General features: G+C 40.8%; 1 protein-coding gene across 11 annotated transcripts in view; it reads right to left on the minus strand.

The window, feature by feature from the left end:
- The window catches only part of HIVEP2 (HIVEP zinc finger 2), a 135,928-nt gene that overhangs the window by 50,657 nt on the left and 73,174 nt on the right, over positions 1–12,097 (minus strand). For 9 of the 11 annotated variants that reach the window (XM_053939433.1, XM_053939436.1, XM_053939443.1 and 6 more), the window contains one exon: positions 755–852. The exons of the other annotated variants lie outside the window; for them this stretch is intronic. The gene's annotated coding sequence lies outside the window, so the exon portion shown is untranslated. The remainder of the gene's footprint in view (positions 1–754; positions 853–12,097) is intronic. 11 annotated transcript variants of the gene reach the window in all.

Below are 12,097 nucleotides of genomic sequence, written 5' to 3' on the forward strand. Positions count from 1 at the left end.
GCAAGAAAAGTAACTTTGTGTACTGCACACAGACACAGTTTTTGAGACCGTGAATATAAAAACTGACCAACTTGGGACTACCAACCCTAATAAACATGGTGCTGCAGTCAGTAGCTGAAAATGGACCTTTTCTTGACAAGATAAATTGTCTTCTGAACTATCTGATGCTACAGTAAGACCTCTGTTGAGGATCCACTAACTTTAAGCTTGGGTGTTATTGCATACAACATTAGCACTTTCATAACTGCAGTTTCTACATGCCCAAGTGTTCAAGACCCAGAGGAAAAATTAAACCTTGAACAGTAGTGTCCATGGTGCACTTGAAATGGCAAGATTGTCAACCATAAATCACCAACTTATATTTTAGGACAAAGTTAATAAAAATCCCTAGACATTTCAGATATAAAAATCTCACCCACCATATCTTCTTGTATTTTTACAAGCACACTTTTATGCTTGTTTAGTTCAAGAAGTGGAGTCCCTGGATACTTGATACAAGAATTGCATAACAGAAGGGAAAGTGGAAAACCAAATACGTGGACAAAACAGACATCACTTCCAAATTAACAAAAACTGCCCCAAAACAGAAATGACTCTAATTTCGGCAAAAGCCAGCTTCAGTTGTAACAAAAAGACACATAATCAAGATTTAAATGCGGGTGACTTCCACATGAAGCCTTTTGAGAATTAAAAACTGTGCTCTCAGACCCGCTCCCTCAGCTCACACAAAACCACCCTTCCTTTGCTCTCCTACCTGGCTGCTTCCATCAAAGGTGCAAGTGAGTAATGGTTCCAGTCAAAGCAATTTGGTTCACTACTCCAGCAAATATGGGTGTTGACTCTCTCTTCCACCTATTTGGAAAACAAATATTAAAGATTTTTAACGAATGTGATCAATTCAGCCTGCTGTTTGATTTTATAACCTGACTTTATGGTGTTGGCTACATCAATACATGTAAGAACTTCAGAGATTGTCACAGTCCTTCTTGCTGCCTTCAGAGCAATGTGGCATCAGCAATCAGTAGCTCTCCTGTGGTTTCCACCTTGCTGTGGGCTAGAATACACATCAACTAATGCATGTCAAAGTGAAAGCAATAGACATACAAGGCCAGTAGGTGCATACAATGATGTATTTTCAAACGTGGTATATACAAAAAGCAGGATAAACACAAAGCATGAACTGTCTTTGTAGTATGTTTACGTTTAGGCCTTGTCATATCAAGAGTTCTGCCTAATTTCTGTCTAATTTTGAAAACATCACGCCCAAATTCTAACTTAAGAACACATAATTTTAAATTAAATGCAAATACTTTCCTGTTATTGAACAAGAGCAATGTGATTATCTTTCATCCTGCTTCTTTCCTATTTAGCACTGTGCTTTAAAAGTGAGATCATGTCTAGGAATTCCCTTTTCCATATGATGCTAGTATGTTTTAGAAAGTAAGTTATTAGCATACACTGTGAAAAACAGTCATAATCCTTACATGTGCTGGCACTCTGGGAAAGAACACAAAGAGAGCACTTTCTGCATACAAAAGACCTGCTGTAGGCATGTGTGCAGGAGTGTATGTGCATCCGAGGCACAGAGCACCAGGAGATATGTTCATTCATGTGTTAGACACGTTAGACAGCCACAGGCTGCTTTGCTTACACCTTGCAGGGAGTGGGTTATTGAATACCCCTAACTGGGACATACAGACAAGGCACTAGGAACTGGAGACTCAGATCTAATTTGCACACAGCAGAACTGACTGAAATGCCCCCCTTGTTAATACTCAGGCAACAAACCTTCAGTGCTCTTGGATTCAGTGAACAACGTCCTCCAATGGGCCTGGCTGTTCTGATTTTGCAAAGACTCGTGTGAACACACACACAACCACAGCATGCACTTTGCTCAGGGCACTTTCTTTCAGGCTTCCCTGCGTTCCTGAATACCCCCACACGTGAGATCCCAGGTGATGTGACGGGTAGGCAATATGTGTGAGCATCCCAGGTGGATGTGCTCCTGCACAGGGCAGCAGCCCAGGGGTGCACAGGCTCCCAGCAAGAAGTGCAGCTCATGTCACCCCTATTTTGCCCTGGCTGTGTCACTGGGCCCTGGCTGGCTATTGTCTCAGATGATCAGGTCACCACAGCAGAAGAAGGTACATGCTCCTCAAGGCCTTACACAGGTCATGGTCGAGGAGCATGTCAGAGGACTTGGACAGGAAAATCTCAAACTTAGCCCACCTAACTTGCAGATTTGTGCCCGTGGCCTGACCATAACATAGCCTGAAGCCAAAGCAAACTTCCCTCTGTTTCCAGCAGGGAAAGCCTGTCCTCTGTGGGGTGGGCAACACATGGTGCTTCCACTGCAAGCAGAGCACAGATGTGAGCTAGCGGAAACAGGGTGCCAAAAGCTGAAAGGTAAAGCAGGTCTGGAACTGGCTGGCAATAAAACCGACACACTTATGCTGTTTTTCCCTACAATGTTTGCTACCAGCAACAAAAACAAATAGTAAATGATAATGTGTTATTGATCAGCCATATCAACAGCAGTCTATATAGGCATCTGAGTATATAAAATAACACATGCTCTGGCTGCAGCCCCTGGCACTTCATCACACCAATCTACAGATTTCTAGGAAATGATCTGAGTGTGAAGCCAGGAACCACTTTTGAACCTTTGAACAGACAGGGCACAATATGGTTTTAATCTGATGGTGAAACCTTGGCACGGCTCTATTCAAGGGCAAAACTCTGTATTTAGCAGGGCCAGCAGTTCAATTGCTACTTTTACAATTGACCTGAGAAATGTCCCAGCCAAAAAAGCAAAGCAAAGCAATAAAGAAGTCATGAGTCCTTATTCTCCCATCCTTCAGTAGGACCTAGGCATAGTCTGGATTGTAGCATGCTCGCCCTGGTGTGGCATGGATACCTTCCAGCCCTAAAGCAGATCCCTCTCTATTTTCACAGGCCAAAGTGGTTTTAGTGATGATGGCTACACTTGCACAGTTATTTCTAATTAATATGCATCATTAACTTGTTTATCCTATCTGCAACCTAAAGACAAAGGTTTTTATTCTCATTTATGCTCAATCCTCTCTATGGGACCCTGGCAGAAGCAGGAGACTTTCAAGAAAAGAGAATAAAGCCATAAGTGAAACATGTCATTTATGGAACAAAAATCACACTTCTGCTGTTCCAGCTTCATAGAAAGGGTTTAAATTGAAATCCATGAGGAACACTATATTCCATTTTGCCCTAACTTATTTTAGCTCAAAAGTAATTGGATCCAATGTCTTCCCTCTTGTTGTGGTAACCTCACTGTCTTCAACATGGTTCCTCAAAGAATGCTCTAGCATCTAATGCGTTCAATTTAGGCTGGATCAGTTTCTGAGTATTTAAGAAACTTAATCATTACTTACAAGGAGGCAAAATATTCTCCAAACCAAGATCTGGTTAAGGACAGCAGGGTTTTGTCTTGGCAGTTCTAGGGCATCTCCTTACTCACCTAGCATCTCACAGCAACACTGGTTCTAGAAAACAGGATGGTCTGAAGGAACAGCCAACCTGCAGAGTCTCTAACAAGCCCAAATAATGCATGTGTCGTCAAACAGGATTTTGCTGCCTAATTAAAGCTTGAGAGTTATTGTTTGGATAGCAAAACCAGGAACTTCTGTTTTTATCACCGCATTAGTAAAAATTTGAGTGATCCTTTGTTCCTTTGCTGCAGTAGAAAACTAGCGTGCCTCCAATGCCTGCCCACCAAAGAGACAGCAATGCAACTACCACTACCAAGCATTTTTTAGTGTTTATAAATTGCTAGGTCTCTTCTTACAACTAGGCAAAAGGAAATTACTTCAAGTTGCATCAGAGGAGGTTTAGATTGGATATTAGGAAAAATTTCTTTGCAGAAAGAGTTGTCAAGCCTTGGAACAGGCTGCCCAGGGCAGTGGTTGAGTCACTATCCCTGGAGGTATTTAAAAGACATGCAGATGTGGCATTTGGGGACGAGGCTTAGTCATGGACTTGGCAGTGCTGGGCTAACAGCTGGACTTCCAACCTGAATGACTCTGTGATTCTGTTTGGTCACACCTGGTCATGACTCTCCTAATCTCTCCAGCAGTTGTTTGACAGCTGTTGGGACTATGAATAGACAAGCTCATCAAAAGGGAAATGAGAGTATGAAAATCACAGCATGTCTCACTGTTTGGAAGAGCTTTTTCGATTTGAACTTTGCCTCTCAAACGCTCTGGGAATAGCCTTTTACATAGGACCTGGAAACACAGGCAGAAGTGCTCTGATAATGACTCTTAGACCACCTGCTTTTGAAAGACTCATAGCAGCCTTGGAAACCCCTGTAACCATTTTCTAATCATAGAAGTACACCTTCAGTGGTGACACAAAAATGTAACAGACATCAGCATCATCTGACTGTAAGAATTAAGTTATGTCATGGATCAACAACAAAACCTTTGCTTTATATCACTTCTTATATATTTGTTAAACTGACACTGTAAGGTCAGTTGAGGGTAGGGGGTTTTCAGGGAGATTCCTGTGCACTTTCCAAAGCAAAAAAAGTCAGAAATCTCACGTGTATTTTAATCAGAAACTAAAATTTTTGGAAAGCAACTGGATAATATTTTACTGCTAATTAGTCAAAGATAACTGAAATAGTACAGTAAACAGGTGACATTTCTCCAAGAGTACAAAGGGCAAATACAGCCATGCCCACGTTACTCCTTAACTGGCTTGCAGCAGATAGCATTCCAGCACAGACTGTAACTTACCATGGTTTGGGAATTTACCTAAAGTCTCACTTTGACCAGGTCTGTAAGGTACCATGAAGTTGCAGCCAGGTTCTAAGATTATACAGAATAATTTGTACTAAAGACGAGCCAGGCAATATGGGTAGAAAAATGTGCACACTTCCGCAATGCATCAACAAACAACTTGAACTCATGGCTGGTAACTCAAAACAGTGGGGCGATATGCAAATCTCCCACTCCAAACCATCTTACATGAGTTCTCTCTTCATATGTGTTTTCTTACTTAATGCAATGAATTGATCATAAAAACTTCTGTACTGTAATATGTAGAGAGTGTGAAGCCAGTCAGAGTGGATTTTCTAATATTTTTATTTTTTAATTTTCTCTTTTTTCTCTTTTTGCTTCTTTTCTCCTTTTCAAACACAGAAGGTCCATAGAACCGTCTGTGAATTATCATCTGTTATGGGAGAAATAAGAAGTCTAAAATTTGCTTGATTGCAGCTATGATACATTAAGTTCCAGGCATCAATCTCAATTGCAGGACTTTTTCTCCAAATGGGCAATATTTCACAGTTATTGCTTTCTAAACAAAACACAATTTATTATTCACACAGTTTGATAGCTACAGCAGATAACACTAGAAGCAAAAAAGTCTTCTGACTTGAGGAAGGTAAAAGCAATGTCATACTTTAAATTGACTTCATATGATCAATGCCAGAAGACAATTGTCTGTAAAATTATGTTCATGCCTTGATCAAATGCAATCATACCATATGCAATTGAATTTGGAAAAAGTGGAAGAAAATTATTCCCATTAGTTTACTGGTGTTCTTAATGTGTTCACACAAATCATCTTTGAATAGATGAATTAAATACTTAAAGCAACTCTACCTTTGCCCTCTTAATTCCAGGTCATTCTGGCAGCTCCTGATACTGCAGAAATATGTTTGCCTACAACCAGGTAGATAAAATTAACAGATCAAAGCTTGAACTATTTCCAAAGTAAAAGGTATATAATTTGTTTTTTGAATCAAATGTTGCTACGCTGTAAACATTTTTCTCTTCATTATTAAAACAGCAAGTGATTTGAAGCCTGCTTTATTTTTCAGCATATATCCTTCTTTTGTTTTCCACAATTTTATCAATAGGAGTGTGATGGCCCATTTAAATTTTTTTTACAGACAGCTTTTCTTCATTTTGGTATCCTGTTAACACCATGTTGCAGAGCTCAATGCAAAGAGCACCAAGAAATCTTTGTAAAATTTCAGTTTGTTCAAATTTGTACATGCATAAATATATGTGCATATATATGTATTTATGTACATGAATATATGTATGTACCCATATGTGCATATCTGTACAGATAATATACATAAAAATAGACATACATATTTACTAATGCATGTGTGTTAGTGGAGCTGGTTTTATTGTCTCTCAGGTTCTGCAATCCAAACAAAATTTAACTAAAAGGAACATCTATGAACTTTGTTTACTTTACACATAGGTAATTCACTTTATTAAAACCAAGAACCTAATTTCTTCTTCGGAGCCTCCCTATGCTATCTCCTCTATCTTCAGAGTCCAATCTGCACAAGAGCTTATTTAGCTGCTGACACTGAAACTATGATTTTGGGTTACTTTTTTTTTTTACTTCAGCCAGGAACTAAATTAGCAAGAGCACATGCCCCTAAGTATAGGTCCATAACCTCACTGCAAATAACGGTTTAGACACTGCCAGCTGAGACCAGCACCCTCACTAACCAGGCCTGATGCTTTAGACAATGGTCAAGCTGACAATTGACACAGTGTCCTCAAACACACATTGCTCAACCCATTTGCCTAGCCTGCTGCTGCCAAGAGGGCTGTTTGTGCAGGCAGCTGGCAGGAAGATGGGAGTACATCTGGCGATCCTCCGAGAGTAGGCAGGGAAAATGAAAACATCAGATCTCAGCCAAGCCCAAGATAGGATTCTAGGTAATGCTCTATGGGATCCAAACATGCTCTTTGGCAAAACAGACTTTGGCAAAATCATCACGAGGAACCTCCCACACTGAGTGGCCTTGGCTTCCATTATCTCTTTGAATGACTACTCTGCTACAGCACCCTTGCATTGGGGAAAACCAAAGCAGCAAGGTGCACAATGAAGAAACTGAGGCCAAGGCACTAAGTGGCCATTAAGGCCCCTAAGCAGGTAGGCTACAATATGGCAAGTATCCCACTAGACCATGGCAATCACTTGAGCTGTCAAAACTGTCTCCATCTCCATGGAAAGACCATTACAACATCAAGCCCATGGCAGAGTAACAGCCATTGTGCTGGACAATCTCAGCAGTTGGTGAAAGCTAACTTGTCCCTGAGAAGTTGGCAATTGGGTTGGCCATCCAGGATAACAGGAGGGAAGTAGGATGTCTGTAAGCAAGAGAGTTTTGTCAGCAGGGAAAATAATCTAAAGACTTAGGGTCTGTTTACAGAGTTTTGGTCATTACCTGCAAAACCTAAACTAAGGTTCCCTATAAAATAAAACTAAGAGCTCAGTGAGTCTGGTGTTAATTAAAAGTATAGACTTCACTCAAGGCACTCTGAATTTAGACCAGATAAGCTGAGATCAGTCTTGGACAGTTGCAGAGACAGCTTGTATAGCACAGGATTACACAACTGTTGCTTCAGGTTGGCAGCCCCAGTGTAACACCATCACTGGCAACTGATCATTTGTCTTGAAAATCTGAATGGGCCAGCAAACCATCTCTGAGCACACACTTCTGCTGGACATCATGTGATCTCTTTACAAGGAAACTACCTCACTATCCTCCTTTGTTATTGCCACATTTAGAGAAGGACTGTTTCGAGTGTCCTCTCTCCCATTCCCTCGACTCTGGTCCTCCAGGTCTTAAGACTACCAAGAGAAAGGCAGCAGTGAAGTCTTTGGTTCTCCTCAGTGAGGCAAGATCCCTCTGCACTGATGCCAGTCTGCTCTTGGGACATGCTCAGTAAGTCAGTAATTTCTCATGAGCGTAGGCCCTATCCATACATGGCAGGCTGGAGGAGGAATGACCTCAAACTCCGCTTCTAATCCAGGGGCGTTGCCAAAGCAGTGTTTGAGTTTGATGCATGAAGTGCAGAGATATTTTCAGCTACTGAATCACACTTTTGGCTCTACAGCTAACTTGAACTTCTCCTTAGTTTTGTTTGCAATTTTTCACATTTTGCAATCACTATTGACACTCAGAAAAAGAAAAATAGGTGATGTTTTAAAGAAAAAAAAAACCTGCATAATCATAAATGTGAAGATTTTTTTTTAAAAAATCAATTTTATTTGAATAACTTCTATTTTATTCTCTTGCATGTGTGGAGGAGTGGAGTTAAACAAATTACTAATAGATTATGGTGCATATGTCTGGCTCCTTTATTTCACGTTCTAAATATATGCTATTAAATGCTGCCAGTGAATGTTTTCTAATGATTTTTGTGTCCAACAAAAGAATGAAAGAGTCTGAAAAACAAGGCAGTGCAGCAGCAGGTAGCATGGACACAGCTACAGAAGAACTCTTAGCTATATTCCTATAGCTGACACAAAAATATTTTGCTGTACTTGCCCCATGAAACCATATTCACTTGACCACAATTCACTACAATTCAAACCATAATTTGAAACTGACAGTAATGAAAAAGCAAAATGTCATTTTACAATACAAAGGGCATAATTCTTAATTGACTTATCCTGCCTGTTACAACTGCAGTGAAGTTGTACGGAAGAAGAACTGCATCACCTCTCTGTCCCTGTGGCCTGAGCCTACTCTCTCTGATCTGGGAGGAAAGCTCTGGCAGAGAAATTATGCAACCTCATTCACAGCTAAGCAAGTCACTTAAGCAAGTCACTTAATTCCATCTCTAATCAGTAAAGTCAATTCAGCAAAGCAAAGCATGTGCTCAAGTCAAAAGTGAATGTGTAGTGTGCATCTTTTTGAATAGCGGTTTTTCACAGAGTGAGGATGTTGCCCAAAACTTCCCTTAATTTCCTTTGGAGCTCATCAGGCTGGAAGAAGGTAGAATTCGACTGTTAATCAAACTGTCACTCAGGCATGTAAAGTACTAATCTTTTTAACTCATCCATAGATCAGTTAAGCAAAAACAAATTTTAAAAAGGCCATGGGACATATCCTTGGAGTGGACATAGATATATATATATACACATATATATATACTACCCATAGATTGCAGGGACCACAGAGGCAGGAGTCAACACAAAAATAATGAGGTAAGAAGCTACCTTTGGAAATTCTGTACATACATTGCTGATGAGCCTCACTGAGCCTTTACACAGAGTGAATTGGGAAATTATCTACTGGAAAAAGAGTGAAAAATAATGGGCACTTCAACTCTTCATTTACATTTTCCTCACATGGCAGCAAAGAAAGATAATAAACACACTACTTTGATAAGGAATGTTGCTCTTCCCTTGATCTACTGAAGTAACAGGACAGCCGCTAACATAATCTGAAACCTGTTCTTTTCCTTTAAATTTCCTTCAGTCTTTGCAGGCATCATTAATCTAACAGTCAAGCACAGATCCCCAGAAGCATTCCTTGACTGCAGACAAGTGGGAAAGGAAAAGCCTGTTGCAAAGAGCACGGCTGGAACCAGTCATGGGGAATTTATGCCCAGCAGCAGGCTGCACCATTTGCCTGCCTCTGCCCTTCTCCCCAGATGAAGGAGCCTTATCTACCTTTGCAGATATCAGAATCAATTACAAATACCATGGGGCTGCCCTAAATTATGCTCTGCTGCCCGAGGCTGCTTTCTGCCAAGCTCCCAGGCGAGTCCCCATAGAAGAAGGCTGTGGGGAATGTGGGGAAGGGAGTGCGGAGTGCTGAGGGCCAGGCTCTACCTGTTCTTCCGCTCCTCCAGCTGCTGTCAACACACTGACTTGTTCTGTGTTTGAGATTGCAATCTGTCCCTGCCCCAAAGGTGCTGCCAACTGTATAAATGTTTTCAGAAATTAAACAACTCCAGAAAAATACACATTATGCAAACATCTTTCTTCCCAGATGACACAACATGGAGCATCAAGCACGAAGAAAAATGGACCAAAGAAAGCACAGAGGCATTGTGAAAAAAACTCATTTAGTGAAGGGCTTCTCTGCCCTCTTTACAGCCATTAGGACAGTGATAATGCTGAACTAGCTGGTCAGACGCAAAAATTAGATAAATTGAGACACGGAAGAGACAATTGAAAGCAAGGAGACAAACAGCAAAAATAAGTGAGACAGTAGATGGAAAGCAGAAATGCAAAGTCTAAACTGCAGCTGTAATTCTTCTGGTAAGAGTCACATTTAAGAGTAATTCAGTTTGCTTTCCAGTTTTGGAGAGGAAAAGAGTTTTCTTATTAAAAACCCCAGCTTGTCAGCTGAACTGCTGTGGGTTTTCCCCAGATATTCTGTGGGACAGGAAAATTATTTTTCTCCAAGCCTAGGAATGCAGAAACACTTCTAAGAAAGGGCAAAATTCTGACAACCCTCTAGTGTTGTGCTAGTACTGTTGGGAGGGGAGAGGAAGGTCACATCAATAAAATCTATAGCCACAAGTGTTTTAGTTGCTGCTGGCCAGGGGTCAGTCCCTGGCACTGTTCAGAGCTCTCCCATGGTAGCACTACTTCCTTAGTCTTTCTCCTTTACTAGCATGACTCTTAAAATTAGGCACGAAAAGGGTAGTTATTGTTGTAGCAATAGGTTTTTTGTAGGTTTATTTGGCAGCTTTTCTAGCAGGATTTTAGTATACTTTTGATAACATGCAAATATGGGAAAGAAGGATTTCCACATTAGCCAAAGAAACACTTGTGGCAAGACTACCTATTTTTAACATGGTTTATTCCTAGCACTATTTCAGACACAGTATTTTCTCTCCCATCTGTTGACACAGTTGTTTTGTTTCTCTGAAGACATAGTTGTCTGTCTCTTGGAGAAAAAAATGAACACCAACACCATGAATAGCTGCAGAGAAAAACATGAGACCGAAACCCAATCAAACAGTGATCTGGTCAAAAGGTAACACTGGCTAAGCTTTATAACTGCAATGTACAGCAATTTTTCAGATGCCTCTTAAAATTTACATCGGGTATTTCAAGTGTGGCTGTGAATCTTTAAAATTCAGATCTTGTATACTCAACAACTAAGATGGTTTATTTATCTAAGGGGTCTGTCTGCAAAGCTGCTATTGGAGCAATGTACCAGTCTGTTCACAAGGAATCTGCAGACAGAGAGTAAGGTGCAAACACCTTCTTTAATAAGGGAAGGAAAATGTAATGAGAGCACCAAGGGGAAAAATATAAACCCCAAAGGCTGATAAAAGTTAAACTGGCAAAACAGGACGAAACATTAAGCAATCCTTCTAACACTCAGGTTGCCAGGTTGTTTTCTCTGATTTTAATGATAATTTTTTTGCCTTGCTGGACTGCTGGAGTTCATGGTTATGATCTAGCAGGCAATCTGAAAACCTTATCTCCTCTCAAAGGCATTTCAGGCAGCTTGAGAGCTGGTAGGTGGGAGCAAATAAAACTGAACCATAGCTAAGGTAGGACCTCTGCAGATCACTAAAGCACCTCTGTTCTTGTAGAGCAGCCTATTTGCTGGAAAAGCTGCAATATGAAAACCTGATATATTAAAGGTCAAGACTGCAATACAGAGCAGACTCATCTGTATTGTGTTTTAATTTCTTTTTATGCCGAGAGGTGCCTAGGGTTCTGAAGAGGTGACAGAAAGATAAATCATGCATGACAAACTGGAACAGAAGACAAGGCTGTATCCAGAATAGGATAGCTCTGCTGGTGCAGCTGTCCAAGCACACTATACTGACAGTGTTCCCAGCACAGCCTTCGTACCAGCAAAGTTATGTTATTTGCTGGCACAGCTTTTTCATGAGCTCCATCTTCCATCATCCAACACACTAAAGTGTTTCAGTAAAAATAAAGGTTTGTTCTAAGTATATCCACAGTGAGAGCTTCTGTTTGTGCTAGAGATCAAGTCAAGGATCATGCCTCTTTATACCTTTGGCCAAGACAGCAGAGACAGCAAAAATCTGAAAAACAGGCATATTCTTCATTTGACTGGAGTAAGAAGTCCTTTGTAAAGGCTTCAGTACTGGCTTCTGCCCCTATTGGAAACCTTATCTTCTCATGCACTTCTGCAGAAATGCAGAGATAAAATGTCTCGCCACACGTGCCCTTATCAGAAAGGTTATGGTATTTCCACAAGCAAAAGAAGTTTCCAGCACTCCCATGACTGACCCCAGCTCCTGTTCCACCCCCATTCTGCAGAAGGCTCACCCACCTGGCCCTGCCCCCATCAGTGAGC

Source organism: Vidua chalybeata, chromosome 3 (assembly GCF_026979565.1).
Source record: "Vidua chalybeata isolate OUT-0048 chromosome 3, bVidCha1 merged haplotype, whole genome shotgun sequence".
NCBI classification, from domain to species: domain Eukaryota; kingdom Metazoa; phylum Chordata; class Aves; order Passeriformes; family Viduidae; genus Vidua; species Vidua chalybeata.